Source organism: Mustela erminea, chromosome 5, assembly GCF_009829155.1.
Source record: "Mustela erminea isolate mMusErm1 chromosome 5, mMusErm1.Pri, whole genome shotgun sequence".
Taxonomy (NCBI): domain Eukaryota; kingdom Metazoa; phylum Chordata; class Mammalia; order Carnivora; family Mustelidae; genus Mustela; species Mustela erminea.
The window spans coordinates 62456545-62478891 of record NC_045618.1 but is presented as its reverse complement, the minus strand read 5'-3'; the positions used below and the strand labels follow the sequence as shown (position 1 = coordinate 62478891).

General features: G+C 38.0%; 1 protein-coding gene across 26 annotated transcripts in view; it reads right to left on the bottom strand.

Moving 5' to 3' along the window:
* The window catches only part of MGA (MAX dimerization protein MGA), a 166794-nt gene that overhangs the window by 64925 nt on the left and 79522 nt on the right, over positions 1 to 22347 (bottom strand). The gene's annotated exons all lie outside the window — the stretch shown is intronic.

The following is a 22347-nucleotide window of genomic DNA, read 5'->3' as shown; positions in this document are numbered from 1 at the left end:
ATTCACAATGTTGTTGCCAGGTGATTTTCAACTTTAAAATAGTAAAACTCACTTTCAATGTAATGAATACACCATTAATTCTTCCAAAATAAAAGGGTAGGGTAGTTGAAGGAAAGTACATATAATCAGGTAAGCTCAGTGTCTATATTTCATTAAAAAAATCTTTTTAGCTTCCCCCCTGCTCCCCATTAACCACTGAAAGCGTTATTAATTGTACCAATATAACTTGAGGACATGTTAGAACTACTCATTGACCCAATTAAAGCCACTTGTCTTTGTAAAATTGTTCATTAATCTCAAATACACACAAAGCAGCCCCTAAAATAACGTGTAAGCTACTCCTTCCTTGCACAACTTAGTATCTTGACCTTACTCAAAAATCCTTCAATGAAGGACTTCTACTTCCATTTAGAATGTGGAAGATCACAAAGACAATCAATTCTGTCAAAACAATTAGAAAACACTGGGTAAATTAAAACCCTTTTCTTTTTTAAAGACATCAAAGAGCTCTAGTCATAAGTCCAAATGAACTGAATTCTAGAGAGGAACCAGCCTTCTCTAGTTGGCCACAGATGAATACTGCTTTAAACCCTGAGTACCGTTTACACTGTCTGAAGCACAAGTGCACAAAGGAAAAAAAGCAGTGATAGACAAAGGATCTTTAGTGAGACACAGAGAAATCAAACTTTCAATACCTGAGTGTGAGCAGACTAAAATCTAGAGAACCCCAAGGAGAAAACTAGTCCTCACTCCCACCAATTACCTCCAGAGCACTTCTGCAGAGTAAGCAGCAGTGATGCAGGAAGTTGGCCTGAAAACCAAGCACTTACAGTCTCCTACAACTCAGTTTCCAATTTCCCATCACACGAGTCCAATTCTAGCCCTAACACATTTGAAACCTGAAGTAAGCTAAAATTTATTAAAGTAAATCACCTAGACAGAAGGATAGGGAAAAAAAAAAAAGTATGTCAGAAATCTGTGGGACAACAACACCAAATGACCTAACATAACATTAATTGCACTTCCTAAAAGGCATAAGAAAGGAGAACATTTGGAGAGAAAAATGAACAAAATCACCCCAAAAGTAAAAGATTTTAACCCACAGATCCAAGAAGCTCAGCCAATACACAGGAGAATAAATAAAAAGAAAGTCAAACCTAGGCATATAAAGATCAGGTGGCCAAAAATTAAAAATCAAGAGAATAGTCTTATAAACATCAGGAAAAAAGAAACATTAGATAAACAACAAGAACAGACTGACTACTCACTGGAAACAATGTAAGGCAAACAAACAAACAAACAAATAAAAAACAATGAATGATAGTACTGAAAGAGTACTTAAAGAGTCAACCTAATCTAATGTTCTAGATTACCAAAGAAGACTTTTTCAGACATCTGAGAAAATTGAGACTGCACAAGAAATACTACCTCCTAAGATCAGAAACAAGGTAAGAATTTCATTAACTCTCACAACTTAAACTCAGATGTACTAGAGGTTCCACCAGGGTGATCAGGAAAGAAAAGAAAAGAAAAAACATCCAGATTAAAAAGGACAAAGTAAAATTTTCTATTCACAGATCATGATCTTGTATATAGAAAATCCTAAGGAAACCACTAAAAACCTAATGGAACTAATAAATGAGTTTAGCAAGAGTATCCAAGATCAATATACACAAAAAATGTTATTGCTACAAATGAGAAGCATCAAAATGGAATAAATTCCAGGGGCACCTGGGTGGCTCAGTGGGTTAAGCCTCTGCCTTCGGCCCAGGTCATGATCCCAGGGTCCTGGGATCGAGCCCCGTGTCGGGCTCTCTGCTCAGCAGGGAGCCTGCTTCCCTTCCTCTCTCTCTACCTGCCTCTCTGCCTACTTGTGATTTCTGTCTGTCAAATAAATAAATAAAATCATTAAAAAAAAATTGAGTAAGTTCCATTTTCATTTATAACAGCATCAGTAAGAATACTTAGGAATAAAGTGAACCAAAAAAAGTGTAAGAGCTATACACAGAAAACTACAAAACACTTTTGAAAGAAATTAAAGACAACCTAAATAAGATACAGCATACATTTATGTACTGTCAGACTTAATACTGGTACAACAGCAATAGCAATACTGCCCTATCAAGATCCCACCTGTGACTTTTGTAAAAAAAATTCGTAAGGTGATCTTAGATTACACATGAAAATACAAGGACCTCAAAATAACCCAAAAAATCCTGAAAAATAGGAATGGAGTTCTCTAAAACTTGTATTTCACAATTTCAAACCTTACTACAAAGCTATCACCATCATAACAGTGTGATGATATCTTCATAAGGCAAAAGAGAAACCAACTGAATATAATTAGAGTTCAGTAATATACACCCACATTTACACCAAATGATCTTCAATTGCCAAGGGTACCAAAACAATTCAGCGAGGAAAGAATAGGCATACATTATTAATAACAGCTAAAAAGTGGAAATAACTTTAATGTCTATCAACTAATGGATGGATATATAAAATGTGCCATATCCACAGAATATTATTTTCAGCAATAAAAGAAACAAAGTACAGATACACGCTACAACATGGATGACCTTGAGAAAGTTACAAGACCACACATATTATATAACTGCACATATATAAATGTCCAAAACAGACAAATCCATTCAGAGAAAAAGGAGACTAATGGTCATGTATGGATGGAGTGGTGTTGAGGAGGCAATGTGGGAAAATGACGAGTGACTAAGAGAGGGCAAGGGGTTTATTTGTGGGGTGATGAAAACATCCTAAAAATAACTGTGTCATGGCTGCACAATTCTATGAGTATACTAAAAAATCATTAAACTATACACTTTAAAAGGGCAAATTTTAGAGGCACCTTGGTGGCTCAGTCTGTTAAGTGTCCAACTCTTGATATCAGCTCAGGTCTTGATCTCATGGTATGAGTTCAAGCTCTACACTAGGCATGGAGCCTACTTAAAAAAATAAAAATAAGGGGTGCCGGGGTGGCTCAGTGGGTTAAAGCCTCTGCCTTCGGCTCAGGTTGTGATCCGGGGGGGGTTCTGGGATCAAGCCTTGAGTTGGGTTCTCTGCTCGGCAGGGAGCCTGCTTCCTCCTCTCTCTCTCTCTGCCTGCCTTTCTGCCTACTTGTGATCTCTGTCAAATAAATAAATAAATAAATAAATCTTTAAAAATGTAAATAAATAGGGCGCCTGGGTGGCTCAGTGGGTTAAGCTGCTGCCTTCGGCTCAGGTCATGATCTCAGGGTCCTGGGATCAAGTCCCTCATCGGGCTCTCTGCTTAGCAGGGAGCCTGCTTCCTCCTCTCTCTCTCTCTCTCTGCCTGCCTCTCTGCCTACTTGTGATCTCTCTCTCTGTCAAATAAATAAATAAAATCTTTAAAAAAAAAAAAAGTAAAAAAATAAAAATAAAAAATAAAAATAAATTCCAAAAAATAAAAGGGTAAATTTTATGGTGATGAATGAATCTCAATTTTTAGAAAGTTAATAAAAATATACTAAAGAAAGTTCTTTGAATGAATAGGAAATGGACCAATATGAAAATGGATCCAGTAATGAATGACAAATAAATATGTAAGCATTTACACCACTTTTTCCTAGATTTCATTAAGTGACTACTGTTTAAAGCAAATAAATAATGATGTCTGTGGAATTTATAACACATGTACGACATGAATTATAAGGACTATCCTTATTAGCTGTACATGTACTGCTACCATTAACTGAATTCTACTTAATAAACTAAAGATACATATACAATCTCTATAAACACTGCAATGGATTGAATTGTGTCCCTCCCAAGTTCTTATGTTGAAGTTCTAACCCCCAAAGTGACTGTACATGGAGAGTCTTGAAGACATAATTAAGGTTAAATAAGGTCATAAAGGTGAGGGCGGTCTTTACCCACTCTACATGAAGGCACAGTTCACAGGCAGCTGTCTAAAGCCAGGATGAGAGTTTTCAACAGAAACAGAACCCTGCCAAAACCCTTACCTTAGCCTTTCTAGCCTCCAGAATTGTGAGAAAATTAATTTTCATTGTTTAAGCCACAGTCTATGGTCTTTTGTTATATCAACCTAAGCAGACTAATACAACCACTTTAAAAAAAAAAAAAAAGGGAAGAAAGAAAAAAGAGGCATAGCTAAAAAGGCAACAGGCAGTAAAAATATAATTTTAAAAACTCAATCCACATGAAAACAGGGAAATATAACCAAAGAACCCATGAGGAAAGCAGAAAATATCAAGACGTAATGCTTTAAAACTAGGCCTATTAGTGATAATATTAAATGTAAATGAACAAAACAATCCAGATAAAAGTCAAGAGATTTTAAGAGTCAACAACAAAAAAAGTTCCAACCATAAGCTGCTTAAAAAAAATCCACACAATTTAAAGCCAAGGACAGAAACAGATTCAAAGTGAAAGAAAGGAAAAAGATAAAACCATGTAAACAGAAAAATCAGAAGAAAGCCAAGGTGGCTCAATAACATCAAAGTACACTTCTTTTTTTTTTTAAAAGATTTTATTTATTTATCTAACAAAGATACAGCGAGAAAGGGAACACAAGCAGGGGGAGTGGGAAAGGGAAAAGCAGGCCTCCCACCCAGCGGGGAGCCCTACACAGGGCTGATTCCCGGACCCCAGGATCATGAGCTGAGCAGAAGACAGATGCCCAATGACTGAGACACCCAACCGCCCCAAAGAACACTTTAAAATATGTACCATCAGGGCACCTGGGTGGCTCAGTTGGTTAAGCATCTGCCTTCAGCTCAGGTCATGATCCAAGGGGCCTGGATCAAGTCCCACATCAGGCTCCTCGCTCCATGGGGAGTCTGCTTCTCACTCTGACCCTCCCTCAACCCCCTCCCCTGGCCTTGTAATCTCTCTCCCTCTCTCTCAAATAAATAAATAAAATCTTAAAAAAAAAAAAAAAAAGACTGCCATCAAAGATAAAAAGAAACCTTATAAAAATTTTATGAACTCAATTCATCAAAAAGACAACCCTAAAAATATATAACTTATCATATAGCTTCAAGATAAACGAAGCAAAAATTTATGTTACTGAAAAGAAAAAGACAAGTCCGCTAACTTTGGTGGGAGATTTTAACACACCTTTCTCAGTAACTGACAGAGGACATCATATAGAGAGACTAACTGAGAAAGAAGAAATGAACAGTAATATACTCACCTAAGAAAACTACACAACTCCACTACATCCAGCAACTATGTAATACATACATTTTTAAGTGTGCATTTAATTTTTTTTTTTAATTTATTTGAAAGAGAGAGAGAGAGAGAATTGAGAATGAGAGAGGTCAGTGGGAGAAATAGACTCCCTGCCAAGCAGGGAGCTGGATATGCAACTTGATCCAGGACTCCAAGATCATGACCTGTGCCAAAGGCAGTCAATTTACCAACTAAGACACCCAGGCGCCCAAGTATGCATTTAGTATTAATCAAAGCTGACCATATAACAATAAAACAAAGTTACAATAAATTTTTATTCTTTTAAGATTTTATTTACTTATTTGAGAGAGAGAGACACATCAAGAGAGGGAACACAAGCAGGGAGAGAGGAGGAGGAGAAGCATGATTCCCGCTGAGCAGGGAGCCCCATGCAGGGCTTCATCCCAGGACCCCAGGATCACGACCTAAGCCGAAGGCAGACGCTTAAGGACTGAGCCACCCAGGCGCCCCTAAATATCTATTTCAGAGGTTTTTAAGTTACATGTTCTCTAACAATAGAATCAAGCTACAAATCAATTAACGATAATCAGTACAACATATCAAAATTTGTAGAAGGCACCTAAACCAATGCTCAAAGGAAATTTCATAGCTTTAAATAAAAAGTCTAAAATCAGTTATTTTAGTCAGGAGTTGATAAACTTGTCTGCTAAGTGCTAGATGGTAAAAATTTTAGGCTCAAGGTCCAGTCTCTACTACAACTACTCAACTCTATCACTGTACATAAAAGCAGCACAGACAATATATAAACAAATGAACATAACTATATTCCAACAAATGGACAATGTAATTTGAATACTATATAGTCACAAGTGACAACATATTACTCTTCTTTTGTTCTTTTTCCCTACCCATTTAAAAATATAAAAATCATTCTTAGTTTGCAGGCCATGCAAAACAAATAGCAAGCTAGGTACGGTTCACAGGTCTTAGTTTGTCAAGCCCTGTTCTAAAATAGGCATATTAGAGCAAAACTAAGTAGAAAGAAGGAAATAAAGATAAGAGGAAAACTGAAACAATGAAACAGAAACAGAGAAACTGAATTTGTGATCTGAAAACCTGCCAACAAAGAAAACTCCAAGGCTTCCCTGATGAAGTCTATCAAACACATAATGAAAAAAATACTAATCTTGCACAAATCCAGAAAAATGCAGGAGTGCAACAGTCTATAACTTGTTTTATGAAGAAAGCATTACCTTGAATGAAACCAAGAGATCAGAAATAAAACTAAAAATATTCATCATGAATTTACATCTAAAAACCCTCAACAAAATATTAGCAAGTTGAATATAACAATATTAAAAAGGGTGTTATTATAACCCAGCAATATTTATCCCACAAACACAAAGCTGGTACAACATTTCCAGCCCTTACACTAACTTTGTTCACAGACAACACAACTGCACATGGAGAAAATCCAAAGGCGTTACAAACCAGTAATTCAGCAAGGCAATAAGATACAAAATCAATGTATAAATATCAACTGTATTTCTATATAGTATCAGAAGTTAGAGGATTACAATACTGGATTCCAAGAATTATTATATCCAATGTCATCAAAATTGAATGGTACCAGCAAAAGAATAAATGGAAAACTTAGTCCAAAAGTAGACCCAACTATACATATACACACCTGATTTTCCAAAACATGATACATTTTAATGGAGCAAATAGTCTTTCAAATAAATTATCATAGCCACTAGATATCTGCATGGAAAAATATGAGCCTTGACCTTCATCCTCACACCATACACAAGAACTAAGCCAAGATGGATTACAGACTTAAATGTGACAAGCTAAAACAAGTTCCCCCTTTCAAAAATTTCACTTAAAAAAAAGCTTTTTCTTTATGTTTTCTTCAAACAGCTTTATTCAACCTAACTGTGCATCCATAGAACAATGGCTAAAGAAGATGTGATATACAGAAATGGAAATTTACCCAGCTATAAAAAAGAAGGAAATCTTGCCATTTGCAAACAACATGGATGGACCTAAGGGTATAATGCTAAGTGAAATAATTCAATCAGAGGAAAATAAATACCATATGGAGCAACCTAAGTTGCTTCCAAATCTAAGCTATTGTAAATAATGCAGCAATAAACATAGGGGTGCATATATCTTTTCAAATTAGAGTTTTCATTTTCTTTGGGTAAATATCCAGTAGGGGAATTACTAGATATGTAATCCTATTTTTAATTTTTTTAGGAAATCCACACTGCTTTCCACAGTAGCTGCATTAGTCTACATTCCCATCAATAGTGCTGACAGTTCCTTTTTTCTCGACATCCTCAGCAACACTTATTTCTTGGACCACTTTCTTACACCATATACAAAAGTAAACTCAAAACAGCTTAAAGATCTGAAACCATAAAATTCCTAGAAGAAAACAGAGGCAGTTATCTCTTTGTCATTAGCCAATGAAACATTTTTTTCTTTTTTCTTTTTTTTTTTTTAAGATTTTATTTATTTATTTGATAGAGAGAGATCACAAGTAGATGGAGAGGCAGGCAGAGAGAGAGAGAGATGGAAGCAGGCTCCCTGCTGAGCAGAGAGCCCGATGCGGGACTCGATCCCAGGACCCTGAGATCATGACCTGAGCCGAAGGCAGCGGCCCAACCCACTGAGCCACCCAGGCGCCCAAAACATTTTTTTCTAAGTAAGTGTCCTTTGGTAAGGGAAACAAAAGCAACAACAACAACAAAAAAAAAACCTATTGGGACTATACTAAAATAAGGAATTTTTGCAGAGCAAAGGAAATCAACAAAATAAAAGACAACCTACTGAACAGGAGAAGATAATTGGAAATGAGATAGATAATTGGAAATAACCCCAGTAAGGGTTAATACCCAAAATATATTAAGACTTAACACCAATAAATAATCCAATTAAAAATAGGCAGAAGAGGGGCACCTGGGTGGCTCAGCTGGTTAAGTGACTGCCTTCAGCTCAGGTCATGGTCCTGGAGAACCAGGATAGAGTTCCTCAGCAGGGAGTCTGCTCCTCTCTGACCTACCCCCTTCTTGTGCTTTCTCTCACTCTCAAATAAATAAATAAAATCTTAAAAAAAAAAAAATGGGCAGAAAACATGAACATTTTTCCAAAGAAGACCTACAGATCCCCAACAGACACATGAAAAGATGTTCAACATCACTTATCATCAGGGATATGCAATCAAAACCATAACAATATCACATCTGTCAGAATGACTAAAAACCATTAAAAGGTTAGGCAAAACAAGTGCTCTTTGTCCCTGTCCCATAATGTCAGTTTTTTATACAAGCTCATAAATACCATTCTGTATCAAGTAACTGAAGAATGGAAGTTCTCTCGTTATCTTCACATTTCAAGACATTAACTTCCAAAACGCAGGAAAAATTCTGCATCTTCTTTTCATTTAGCCACATGACCCGAATTTGTGTTCAGTAGCTGAGAACTTCATAAAGCTAGATCTTGGCTGCTACTGCAATAATTGCTTTCACATTTTCCTGAGGAATTAAACTTGTTCTTAGAAAGGGTCTCAAAAAGTATCTCTCCTTATCTTCCAAAAATAACTTTATGCATAAAGCATGAAAATTTGTCTTGGAGGGAGGATTTTGCACACAACCCTGAAGTTTCATAGTTCTAAGAAGTCTCCATCCAAATAAATGAGGTGAAAGATTATTTAAGCAAGAATACAAGCAAAACAATTTGTACAACTTAAAGAAAAGGATTACTTTTTTGTTGATAGTACATAATCAATGCAACAAATAAATATGACATATACCAGTCACTCTGAAACACATTTTAAAAGGTTTAAGTTCGGGATGCCTGGGTGGCTCAGTCGGGTAGGCATCTATCTGCCTTGGGCTTGGGTCATGATCTCAGGTTCCTGGGATGAGTCCACCAACGGGCCGGGCTCCTTGCTCAGCAGGGAGCCTGCTTCCCTCTCTCTCTCTCTGCCTGCCTCTCCGACTACTTGTGATTTCTCTCTGTCAAATAAATAAATAAAATCTTTAAAAAAAAATGGTAATTGGCTGGCACTGTATATGATTTAGACAAAGGCAAGTATCACAAGAAATGATTATAAGTAGAAAAGCAAATTTCCTCTAGGAAGAAATACAGGGGTGAAGAGGAGTGAAGTAAGAGAGAGCATATTTTTCAGCATGTGGTTTTATTTAAGTTTTTTAAATTATGTATATATACTGGAAATTCCTCAGTGATAGAAATGTCTTTGCTATTCATGAACCACTGGAGCACATCTAAGATTATGCTAATGGGGTAACAACAGCGAGCTATTAGATAGCTTCATGATGGGGGCTAGGCACTAGAAAAACCAACTCTGTGATAAGAGGATTGGGACTACAAAGCAGTCTTGTGGAAAGGCAGTAGAGTGCTGGAGATTTAAATTCAATCACCTAACCAAAGATTTAATCAATCTCACCTACTTAAAAAAAACTCAACTATAAGTGGACACCAGAACTTGATGGAGCTTCTTACCTGGCGAACACACCAATATGCCAGGAGAGTGACATACCCTGTATGTCTCCTAGGGAAGGAGCATGGAGGCTTTCCATCTGAGACCCTCCTGACCTCACACTGTGTCTCTTCATCTGGATGATTCATGATTCTAACCTGTATCCTTTATAATAAAACTGCTCTCATAAGTATAGTCCTTTCCTGAGTTCTCTTAAGATATTCCAGTGAATAAGAAAACCGGAGGGTGTTCATGGGAACCTATGAATTCATAAACACTTGGTAAGTCCAAGTGGCCTGGAGACCTCACTTGAGGCTGGCATCTTAAGTAAGGGCAGTCTTCTCAGGGACCATGCCCTCATACTTGTGGAGTCTGACACCAACTCAGGAGTTAGTGTCAGAACTCAACTGCAAACTCTATCAGCTGGAGTTGAAACAAAATAGTACTACTTTTACTTTTTTTTTTTTTAAAGGTTTTATTTATTTATTTGACAGAGAGAGATCACAAGTAGGCAGAGAGGCAGGCAGAGAGAGAGGAGGAAGCAGGCTCCCTGCTGAGCAGAGAGCCCGATGCGGCCTCGATCCCAGGACCCTGAGATCATGACCTGAGCCGAAGGCAGCGGCTTAACCCACTGAGCCACCCAGGCGCCCTTCTTTTTTTTTTTTAAGGCAATCAGTAGACCCCAAAGAATTAAACTCAGAATAATAGTATTCAGTTACCTTTAAAAAATTAACTCTGGGGGCACCTGGGCGGCTCAGTGGGTTAAAGTCTCTGCCTTCCGCTAAGGTCATGATCCCAGGGTCCTGGGATCGAGCCCCACATGGGCCTCCCTGCTCAGCAGGGGGCCTGCTTCCCCACCCCCTGCCTGCCTGCCTGTCTGCTTGTGATCTGTCTGTCAAATAAATAAATGAAATCTTAGAAAAAATTAAAAGCTTGCTTTTGTACAACAAAGGACGCTATCAGAGTCAACTCACACAAAAAAAAACTATCTGCAAATCATTTATTTAATAATAGAGTAACATCTATTATAAAAAACTGCCACAACTCAACAACAACAAAAAACAATTCGAAAATGGGCAAAGGACTTAAAAAGACACTTCTCTCCAAAGAAGATATACAAATGGCCAATAAAAATATGAAAAGATGTTCAACATCACTATTCACAAGGGAAATAGAAACCAAAACCACAGTGATACTTAACACCCACTAAATGACCATCAAAAAAACAGTAGTGGTAACAACTGTTGGCAAGGATATGGAGAAACTGGACCCTTGTGCAGTGGGTAAGAATATAAAAGTGTTCAGGAACTATGAAAAACAGTAGGGCAGTTCCTCAAAAAATTAAAAATAGAAGATCCTGATATTCCACTTCTGGAAAAATAACCGGAATAACTGAAAGCAGTCTCTGAGAGATACTTAAATACAACGTTCACAGCAACATTATCCACAACAGTCAAAAGGAAGAAGGTAGAAGGAACCCAAGTGTCCACCAACAGATGAATCGAAAAATAAAATGTCGTATATATACCCAATGGAATATTATTCAGTCACAAAAAGGAATCAAGCAATGGTACATGCTGCAACATGGATATACTCTAAAGACATTATGCTATGTGGTATAAGCCAGACAAATGATTTCATTTGTATGAGGTATCTAGAATAAGTAAAATACAGACAAAAAGTAGAACAGAAGTTACCAGGAGCAGAAACAAAGAGTTACCACTTAATGGGTATAAAGTATCTATTTAGGATGAAGAAAATGTCTAGAAATGGATAGTAGAGATGGTTACAAAAAACTGTAAAATGTACTTAATGCCCCTCAACTGTACACTTAATAATGTTAAGTTAAAATGGTAAACTTCATGTTATGTATATTTTACCGCAACTTTTAAAAAAACCACAAGAAGGGGCCCCCGGGTGGCTCAGTGGGTTAAAGCCTCTGCCTTCGGCTCGGGTCATGATCCCAGGGTCCTGGGATCGAGCCCCTCATCGGGCTCTCTGCTCGGCAGGGAGCCTGCTTCCTTGTTCTCTCTGCCTGCTTCTCTGCCTACTTGTGATCTCTGTCTGTCTGATAAGTAAATAAAATCTTAAAAAAAAAAAAAAAAAAACACAAGGACGCCTGGATGGCTCAGTCGGTTAAGTATCTGCCTTCGGCTCAGGTCATCATGCCAGAGTCCAGGGATCAAGTCCTACATCAGGCTCCCTGCTCAGCAGGGAGTCTGCTTCTCCCTCTGCCCTTCACCCTGAATGAGAGCTCATGCTCTCATTCACTTGCTCTCTCAAATAAATTAAAAAAAAAAAAAAGTTTAAAATAAAAATAAAAACCCACAATACTTTGCCACTATACAGTCACCAGAACAGCTAAAATTAAAAAGAATAAAGTTCTGGCAGGGATGTTGAGCAACCTCAATTCTTATTCACTGATGGTAGAAGAACAAGTTGATAAAACCATGTGAGAACTTACACTAAAGTAAATATATGGACACCTGGGTGGCTCAGCTGGTTAAGATCTGTCTTAGGCTCAGGTCATGATCCCAGACTCCTGGGATCAAGTCCCTCATCAGGCTCCCTGCTCAGTGAGGAGTCTGCTTCTCACTCTGCCACTCCCTCTGCTCATGTGTGCTCTGTCTTTTTCACAAAAATAAATAAAATCTTTAAAAAAATGTGTTAAAAAGATAAATTTGGTTGCACAATGCAGGAGAAACTAAAGAGAGAAAAATAACAGATAACTCAGGAATAAATTCATAGGAATCTGAACAAGAGGGGTTTTAAGAATAAGGACACAATTCTTAAATACCACAGAAGAACCAATAAGATGTGGCAGAGCAGAACAATAGAGAAAAACAGTATCATCAAGGATGATTCCCACATTTTTAGCCTCAAAAGAAACTATGATGGTCTGATATAAATAAATTGAGCTGGAAAAGATCTAAAAATGGGGGGCACCTGGATGGCTCAGTCAGTTAAGCATCTGCCTTCAGCTCAGGTCATGATCCCAGGGTCCTGCAATCGAGCACCACATCCGGCTCCCTGCTCTGCAGGGAGTGTGCTTCTCCCTCTCCCCACTCTCTCTAGCTCTTGCGCTCTCTCTCTCTCTCTCAAATAAAATCTTTAAAAAAAAAATCTAAAAATTGTGTCCTTTGGAAGTTACCACATAAGATAGTTAGAATCACAAGATGCACTAAAAGTAATGGTGTAAACAGAATAAGAATAATTTTTTAAAATACCCAACTTGAGGGCTGAAAAGGTAATGTTCTAAAGAGCAAAGAAAGATAAGGATAGTATTATCTAATGAGAAATGAAGAATTTTATTTGCCAAGTAATGTCAGAATACTGGTAATAAGGACATAAACAGGCTTTGATCAACCTGTTAAGTGCTTTACACATGACCTTCAAGAGGACAAGTACATAATATGACCAGGAAAGGCAGACTGCAGGGGATAGTAAGAAAGAAGTAAGTGATGTAAGTCAAGCAATGGGTGGAGATTAATCATTCAACAACACTGATTATAAATAAGAGAAGAGAAGGGGAGTACATAATAATGGAAAAAAAGACAACTAAGAAAAAAAATTGTGTCTTAAAAAAAAAAAAAAGAGGAGGAGGAGAAGGAAAGCAAAGCAAAAAAACAAAAAAAAAATAAAATAAAAAATAAGAAACTCTAACTTCCGAAGGGTAAAATACTCTCCCCTAAAACTACACTGAAATGTATCATAACCTTAGACAGGAACATAACAAATTAAATGACAAGTTAAAGATTTACTGCTAATTACTCAAAGTAATGAAATATCAAATGAGTGTTCATAAATGGTATTTCTAATATTCCAGAAGTTTCATTTCATTGACATTATTCAGGTTTTGGTTAAACTATACAAATTCAAATATTTATTAACTACCTACAGAATATCACTCAAGGGCTGAGCAATCAGTACTAGGTAAAACAAGATCCTTACTCTCACAAAGCTTATAAGCTAGTAAGAAAAGCAGAATATATACTAGCCAACCCAATAAGATCATAGCTGATGAATGCCATAAAAAACCTGAAAGACCAAAACAGAGAAATTCACTAAAAATAAGATAATGGATTTAAAAAAATAAGTATGAAACTAGATCTGAAAGATGAGGGGGTACCAAAGTTAAAATAATATGCAGAAACACCTAAGGTATTAAGAGCAAAGGGAGTGGGTGCCTGAATGGCTCAGTGGGTTAATTAAGTGTCCACCTTCAACTCAGATCATGATCCCAGAGTCCCAGGATCGAGCCCCACATTGGGCTCCTTGTTCAACAGGGAGCCTGCTTCTCTCTCTCCTGCTCCCCCTGCTTGTGCTCTCTATCAAATAAATAAATAAAATCTTAAAAAAAAAAAAAGCAAAAGGAATTAAGATTAAAGGAAAAGGGGTAAACTGAGGTGGCTAAAGTGCAGCATACTCAGGAAAGTATGGTACAAGATTAAGTCCAAAGAGATAAGACAAGGAGCCTGTAAAGTATAGTAATAAGCCACTGAGGGGTTTTAAGAGAAGAATGACATAATCTAATTCACATTTTTCAAAGAACATTCAGTCTGCTAAGTAGAGCATAGACTGCAGGGGAGAAAAAAGCAACTGGGAAACCAGTCAAGATGGTATGCAGTGGGAATGGGTGTTTTGGACCACCATGTTAGCAAAAGAGACAGTACAGAAATCAGTAGGCTCATACACTAAGGCTAGAGATATAAGTGGTTTTAAACTTTTGTTACTGAATTAGACAATTATTCAAATTTTAAAACCTGTATACCCTTTGATCCAGGCAGTTCCATTCCTATGAACTGATCCTTGTATTTGGAAAAGTGTCCAAGAATATGTGCATGAGAAATTTCACTGCTACATTAATTGTCATGGCCAAACAACTGAAATAATCTCAAGGTCCATCAAGATGCCTGATTAAATTCATTTTATGGATACCAACAATGCCCTCTGAAAATGCCTAACACAGGATGTTCACTGTTGAGATTAAAAAAGGATTCTAGACTACAGAGCACTATTTTGCAAAACCACTTCATACATATCTAATTTGGTATTTGTAACTTAATCTTTTCTTTTTTATTAGGTCAGAGTGGTTCTTCTCTATAATAATGTTATTCTCACTTCTTGCATTCTGACGTGGGGGGAAAAAGGTAGTATCACCTTTGGCTCAGGCCATGATCCCAGGGTCCTACCTTTTCCCATTTCTTGGGGAAAAAAATACATGTACCAGTGATTCCAGGTATATACAAGGTATACAGTGTGATTCCAGATATACACATGAGATTCCAGGTATAAACAAGGAATACACAGTGTTCAATTAGCCAATCAAATGTAAAAAAAAAAAAAAAAAATTAAAAACTATGCCACACACGGAAAAGTTGAAGGATCTGTGAATGTTTAGGTTTAAATTATGTAGAAGGTAGTAGTATCATTAAGGCAAGAGTTATTTTGGTTGGGGCTTAGAAAAGTACTGAAAACAGAAGATGGCCAGTCATGTTTAGTTAATGCCTAAATAAAGGAGAACACAATTCTTGGTGGGATATAAAGAATTTTTTGTCCAATGTTTAAACGTCAGTCACATCAAAGAGGGTATTGGATTAATTCTGCCCTCTAAAACTACAATTACCTTAAAAAAAAAAAAGTGAAGTAAACTTATAAAAGAGGGAGCACAAAGATAAAAAGATACAAATTTCAACTTATGCAAAATAAGCAGTGATCCAGTAATGAAATTAGCTGCCTCAAAAATAAGTGAAACCACAGCAGATAAAAACAAAAAAAAGACTGTGTTGACAAGGATGTGGAAGTAATTGTTGGATTGTTGGTAGTAGTGTGAACTGATAAAATCATTTTGAAAAATTCTAGCATTACATTATCTACTAAAACTAAAATACAGCAATTCTATGCCCCAGCAATTCTACTTACAGATAATAACAAAGATTAAGTCTACCTGAAGTCATTTTCAAGAATACTCATAGTAGCTTTATTAGTAACAATCAAAACTAGAAACAATCTAAATATCCATCAACAGAACAATGTTGGATTTGTGGAGGGAGGCAAAAATAATGTACAGATTCCCATTGTGAAAGACTAATAGCTAATATAAAAGAAAAGTAGATTTTTCTTTGGTTAGAGTTTATTTGTCAGGGAGAGAGGAGGGAGAGAAAGAGTGCACAAGCAGGGAGAGCAGCAGGCCAAGGGAGAAACAGGCTCCCTGCTGAGAAAGGAGCCCAACTTGGGACTCAATCCCAGGACCCTGGGATCAGGACCTGAGCCGAAGGCAGACACTTCACAGACTGTGCCACCCAGGCTACCCAGAAAAGTTTTAAGATGAAAAAATGGGGGGGAACCTGGGTGGCTCAGTGGGTTAAGCCTATGCCTTCGGCTCAGGTCGTGATTGCAGAGTCCTGGGATCCAGCCCCGCACCGGGCTCTCTGCTCAGCAGGGAGCCTGCTTCCCCCTCTCTCTGCCTGCCTCTCTGCCTACTTGTGATCTTTCTCTGTCAAATAAATAAATAAAATCTTAAAAAAAAAAAAAAAAAGACGAAAAAATTAGTTGGAGTTAGCAATTACAATGTATACCACAGGTAAAATTCCAGGAGTCAGGATGATTTAAAGGTGTGAAGCTAAGAAATCAAATCTAAGCTAGAGGGGCGCCTGGGTGGCTCAGTGAGTTAAAGCCTCAGCCTTTGGCTCAGGTCATGATCCCAGGGTCCTGCGATGGAGCCCCACATCAGGCTCTCTGCTCAGCGGGGAGCCTGCTTCCCTTCCTCTCTCTGCCTGCCTCTCTGTCTACTTGTGATCTCTCTGTCAAATAAATAAATAAAAATTTTTTTTAAAAAACTAAGCTAGACATACTATTGGCTTTTAAAATAATCAATACTGGGCACCTGGGTGGCTCAGTTCTTAAGCACATGCCTTCAGCTCACGTCATGATCCCAGGGTGCTGGGATCCAGCCCCACATCGGGCTCCCAGCATAGTGGGAAGCCTGCTTCTCCCTCTTCCACTGCCCCTGCCTGCGTTCCCTCTGTCAAATAAATAAAATCTTAAAATAAAATAAAAATAAAAGTAAATAATCAATATTACATGAAAACAGAAGACAAAATCAAGAATAAGACCGTAAGGGGCGCCTGGGTGGCTCAGTGGGTTAAAGCCTCTGCCTTCGGCTTGGGTTGTGATCCCGGGGTCCTGGGATCGAGCTCCGCGTCGGGCTCTCTGCTTGGCAGGGAGCCTGCTTCCTCCTCTCTCTCTGCCTGCCTCTCTGCCTACTTGTGATCTCTGTCTGTCAAATAAATAAATAAAATCTTTAAAAAAAAAAAAAAGATTAAGACCATAAGAACAGAATACCTGGAAATACCATTATTTAATAAAAGGCTGAATACATTAGAAGGAACCAATGAAGACAGCTGGGAAATAAAAGGAAGTATCAGGAGTTAGGAGAACCAGGTAAATGGTATAATAAAGACCAAGAAATAAGTTTAAAATAGTAGGAGATGGTCAAAAAACAGCATTATGTAACAAAGCCTAGATAGCGGTCACTAAATTAAATAAAGAACACACTGAGGATATTAACTGAAACAAAATGGAATGATAGAATGTAATCTATTTCAGTGGATTAAGCACAGAAGAGACAAAGAATAAAATTTTAAAAATATATATGTATGATTTAAAAAAAAAAAAAAACTTTAAAATCAACAAATAGTAGACTGGCAAACTTTTTGTGTAGAGAGAAACATAGTAAATACTTAAGGCTTTGAAGGCTTCATATAGTCCCTTCTTACATATTCCTATATCCACACAAAACAGGCTGCAGGCCAGATTAGCCAACACCTGCCTAAAATAATCTGAGCTCCCAAACAAGCATTTGGAGACAAAGTTTGCATACAGCTGAACACTGTTTTCACAACTGAAAATAATGCTTTTTCTTGGAGCATGCACTTCAAGTTGTTATTTATTTTTTCCTTTCAGCGACAGATTATGAATCTGTAAATTGGAACCATTTTCTTGATCCATTAAGAGAAGAAGCTTGACCACGTACACTGAAAAACTACTGTCTATAACAAATACACCTGACCTTTTCAGCTAACAAACTCCTTCTTACCCGGGCCTCCAAAGTAATTTTAAAAATAAATTCTCAGGGGCGCCTGTGTGGCTCAGTCACCTAAACATCCGCCATGATACTCTTGATTTCCACTCAGGTCATGATCCCAGGGTCCTGGAATCAAGATCCTCATATAAGGGACACCCCCACCCTCAGCAGGTAGTCTGCTTGAGGATTCTCTCCTTCTCCCTCTGTCCATCCCCTCACTCAGGCTCACAAGCACACACACACTCTCACAGTCTAAAATAAATCTTTTTAAAAAATAAACATAATAAAAATAAATTCTTCATTATAATGTGCACAAAAATACTGATAGTGAACTGTTCAAAAATTCTTTTTAACTGTGTTGGGTAACTAAGATGATTAGACTGTGGTTGGAAAACCAGTTATTATAGATGGCATTCACTAGTTACAACTATAAAAAAATACTATAGTGATAAGCAAATATTGAAAAGAGCACTCACTCTAAAAACCACATTTAGAAAAAGCAAAGCACAGGGAGCCTGGGTGGCTCAGGTCATGATCTCAGGGTCCTGGGATCGAGCCCCGCATCGGGCTCTCTGCTCAGCGGGGAGCCTGCTTCTCCCTCTCTCTCTGCCTGCTTGTGATCTCTCTCTCCATCAAATAAATAAATAAAATCTTTGAAAAAGAAAAGCACTATTTTGTCCATAAACAAGTCAAGGGGAACTCATAAGCATGGGGATTTCAAACCTGAAGAACAGTAATTGTTAATGGGAATATGAATTAAGTGAGAAAGAAAAGGAAAAGTACTGGGCTGGGATTTAGACTACTAAAGACTACTGAGACAGACAGGTGAATACAGGGGGTCATGGCTTTAGTGCAGCAGAGACTAATAAGTAAAAACCAACTCAGGAACCAGTGCCAGCCAGGGTAGAAAAACCTGAATCAGAACCGACAAATTGCTAGAGGCTCAGTGTGAATAAGTCTGTAAGTTAAAAACTCCAGTACAAAAAAGAACTCTCGGGACGCCTGGGTGGCTCAGTTGGTTGAGCGGCTGCCTTCGGCTCAGGTCATGATCCCAGCGTCCTGGGATCGAGTCCCACATCGGGCTCCTTGCTCCGCGGGGAGCCTGCTTCTCCCTCTGACTCTGCCTTCCACTCTGTCTGCCTGTGCTCGCTCTCACTCGCTCTCTCTCTGACAAATAAATAAATAAAATCTTTAAAAAAAAAATAAAAAATAAAAAAGAACTCCCACACTTTTTATGAGCTTTATCCCCAGAAGCTAGACCAGGTTCTCACAGTAGATATCCCCTCACAGGCGGAGTACCGGGAGCGCAGGGGGAAGTAACAATGAGGACTCACCTCTAGAGAAAGTAGTTAACCAGGGCCTAATTGACCTGAACAAAAAGAAATAGCCAAAAGCTCCTACTCTGAAAAGATCAATAAAATCAATAAGCCTCTAGAGGCAGCTGACTCAGTAGGTAAAACGTGACTTCTGTGGGTTTGAGTCTCACACTGGGTGCACAAATTACTTAAAAATAGTAACTTAAAAAAAAAAAAATCAGTAAGCCTCGAGCCAGGCTTACAAAAAAAAGAAGAAGAAGAAGAAGAAGAGTATACAAATTAATCAAATACATAGGGGTGCCTGGGTGGCTCAGCTGATCAAGCAGATGACTCTTGGTTTGGACTCAGGTCATGATCTCAGGGTCCTAATAGAGAGACCCGCATCAAGCTTCTCTGCTCAGCGGGGAGCCTGTTTCCCCCCAACTCTCTCTATGCCTGCTGCTCTGCCTACTTGTGATCTCTCACTGTCAAATAAATAAATAAAATCTTTTTTTTAAAAAACACACAATACTATGTATTACCCAAAAAAATTAAATGCCTAAGTAAAAATCTAACAAAATATGTACAAGATTGGGCACCTGGCTGGCTTAGTCAGTAGAGCATACAACTCTTGATCTTGGGGCCATGTGTTCAGGCACCACACTGCGAACGGAGCTCAAAAAAAATAAAAAACAGCCCCCCCACACACACAAATACAAGATCTACATGAGGCAAGTGATAACACTCAGATAAAAGAAATTGAAGAGCTAAACAGATAAAAGATGTGACTGATACACACACACACACACACACACACACACACACACACCCTGGAGTATTACTCAGCCATAAAAAAGAACAAAATCTTGCCATTTACAATGACATATATGGAACTAAGAATTAAGCTAAGCGAAATAAATCAGTCGGAGAAAGACAAATACCATATGATTTCATTCATAGGTGAAATTTAAGAAACAAAACTGATGAACACAGGGAAGAGAAGGAAAGATAAAATGAGATAAAAACAGAGGGAGACAAATCATAAGAAACAACTACAGGAAACACACTGAGGGTTGCTGGACGAGATGTGAGTGGGGGATAGGGTAACTGGGTGATGGGTATTAAGGAGGACACTTGATATAATGAGAACTGAGTGTTATATGCAACTGATGAGTCACTAGATTCTACTCTGAAAATAATACACCATATTAACTAACTTGAATTTGAGTAAAACCAAAAAAATAAATAAAAAGTTAAACAGAAAGAGATTCCACGTTCACAGATGCACACAATCAATATAGTCAAGCTGGCAGTTCTTCCCAAGTTGATCTAAAGGTTCAATGCAACCACAACTAAAATCCCAGCAAGTTATTTGTGGATACGGATAAACTGATTCTGACTCTAACGTCATATGAAGAAGGTAAAGACCCAGAATAGCCAATACCCAACACAATATTAAAGGAGGAAGGAAGGGCGCCTGGGTGGCTCAGTCAGTTAACCGTCTTCCTTGGCTAAGGTCATAATCCCAGGGTCCTGGGACCCAGTCCCACATGGGGTTCCCTGCTCAGCAGGAAGCCTGCTTCTCCCTCTCTCTCTGTCTGCCTCTCTGCCTAATTGTGCTCTCTCTATATATAGCTCTCTGTCAAATAAATAAATAAAAATCTTTTTTTTAAAAAAAAAAAAAAAAAAGAGGGAGGAGTACAAAGTTGGAGGAGGGCTGATACTCCCCAACTCCAAGCTTATTATAAAGAAACCAACACAGTGTGGTATTTGTGAAAGAAAAAACAAATAGGTCAGTGTAACAGACCAGAGAGGCCAGAAATAGCCCCCCCATAAATACAGTCACCTGATCTTTGATCAAGGAGCAAAAGACAATACAACAGAGCAAAGATCATCTTCTCAACAACTGGTACTGGAATGGCAGGACATCCACATGCAAAAAACTAAATCGAGACACACCCCTTCCACCCTTCACCAAAAAAAAAAAAAAAAAAAAAAAAAAAAAAAAAAAAAAAAAGGATCAAAATGGGTAATAAACTGAAATGTGATACACTAGACCATAAGAGTCCTAGAAGAGAGCACAGGAGGAAGCCTACATGTTCTAAGTACGGACTTTTTAAAATACAGCACCAAAGGCAAGATCCATGAAAGAAATAACTCACAGGCTGAACTTCATAAAAATAAACTGCTCTGTGAAAGACAGTATCAAGAGAACGAGAAGAGAAGCCACAGACTGGGAGAAAATACCTGCAAGAGCCATATCTGATAGAGGACTGCTGTTCCAAAATACTAAAAACAACAACAACAACAACAACTTCTTAAAACTTAAGAAAAAGTATAATTTAAAAATGGACCACGGGGGTACCTGAGTGACTCAGTTAAGCAGCCAACTCTTGATTTCAGCTCACCTCATGATCTCAAGGTTGTGTAATCGAGCTCCACATCCAGCTCTGGACTCTGAGCTAAGAGCAGAGCCTGCTTGAGAGTTTCTCTCTCCCTCTCCTCCTGTCCCTCCCCTAACTTATGTGCTAAGTAAATAAAACCTCAACCGAAAAAAAAGAAAAAAAAAAAAAGGACTACGGACCTTAACAGACACCTCACCAAAGAAAACATACAGACAGCAATTAAGTGTATGAAAAGAGGCTCCACATTGCCTGCCGTCAGGGAATTACAAATTAAAATAACAAGATACTACTATACACCTATCAGAATTGCCCAAATCCAGAAAACTGACAACATCAAATGCTGAGAAGGAGGCAGAACAACAAGTCTCATTCACTACTGCTTGGAATGCAAAACAGCACAGCCACTTTAAAAGACAATTTGGAAATTTTTTACCAATCTAACATATTCCTACCATACGATTTAGCAATCACGCTCCTTGGTACTTACTCAATCTGAAAAACTGACATGAATGTTTATGGGAGCTTTATTAATAATTGCCAAAACTTGGAAGCAACCAAGATGCCCTTTAGTAGGTGAATGGATAAACAAACTGGTACATTGGGACAATGGAGTACTACTTAGCACTAAAAAGAAATGTGCTACCAGATCATGAGAAGATAGGAAGGAAACTTGAATACATATTACTAAGGGAAGAAATCAATGTGAAAAGGTTACATACAGTATGACTCCAACTATATGACAGACTGGACAAGGCAAAGCTTGAGAGACAATAAAAAGATCAGAAGCTGCCAGAGGTTGGGAGGGAAGGGAAGGATTAACAGAGCAGAGGATTTTTAGGCAATAAAAATACTATGTGATATT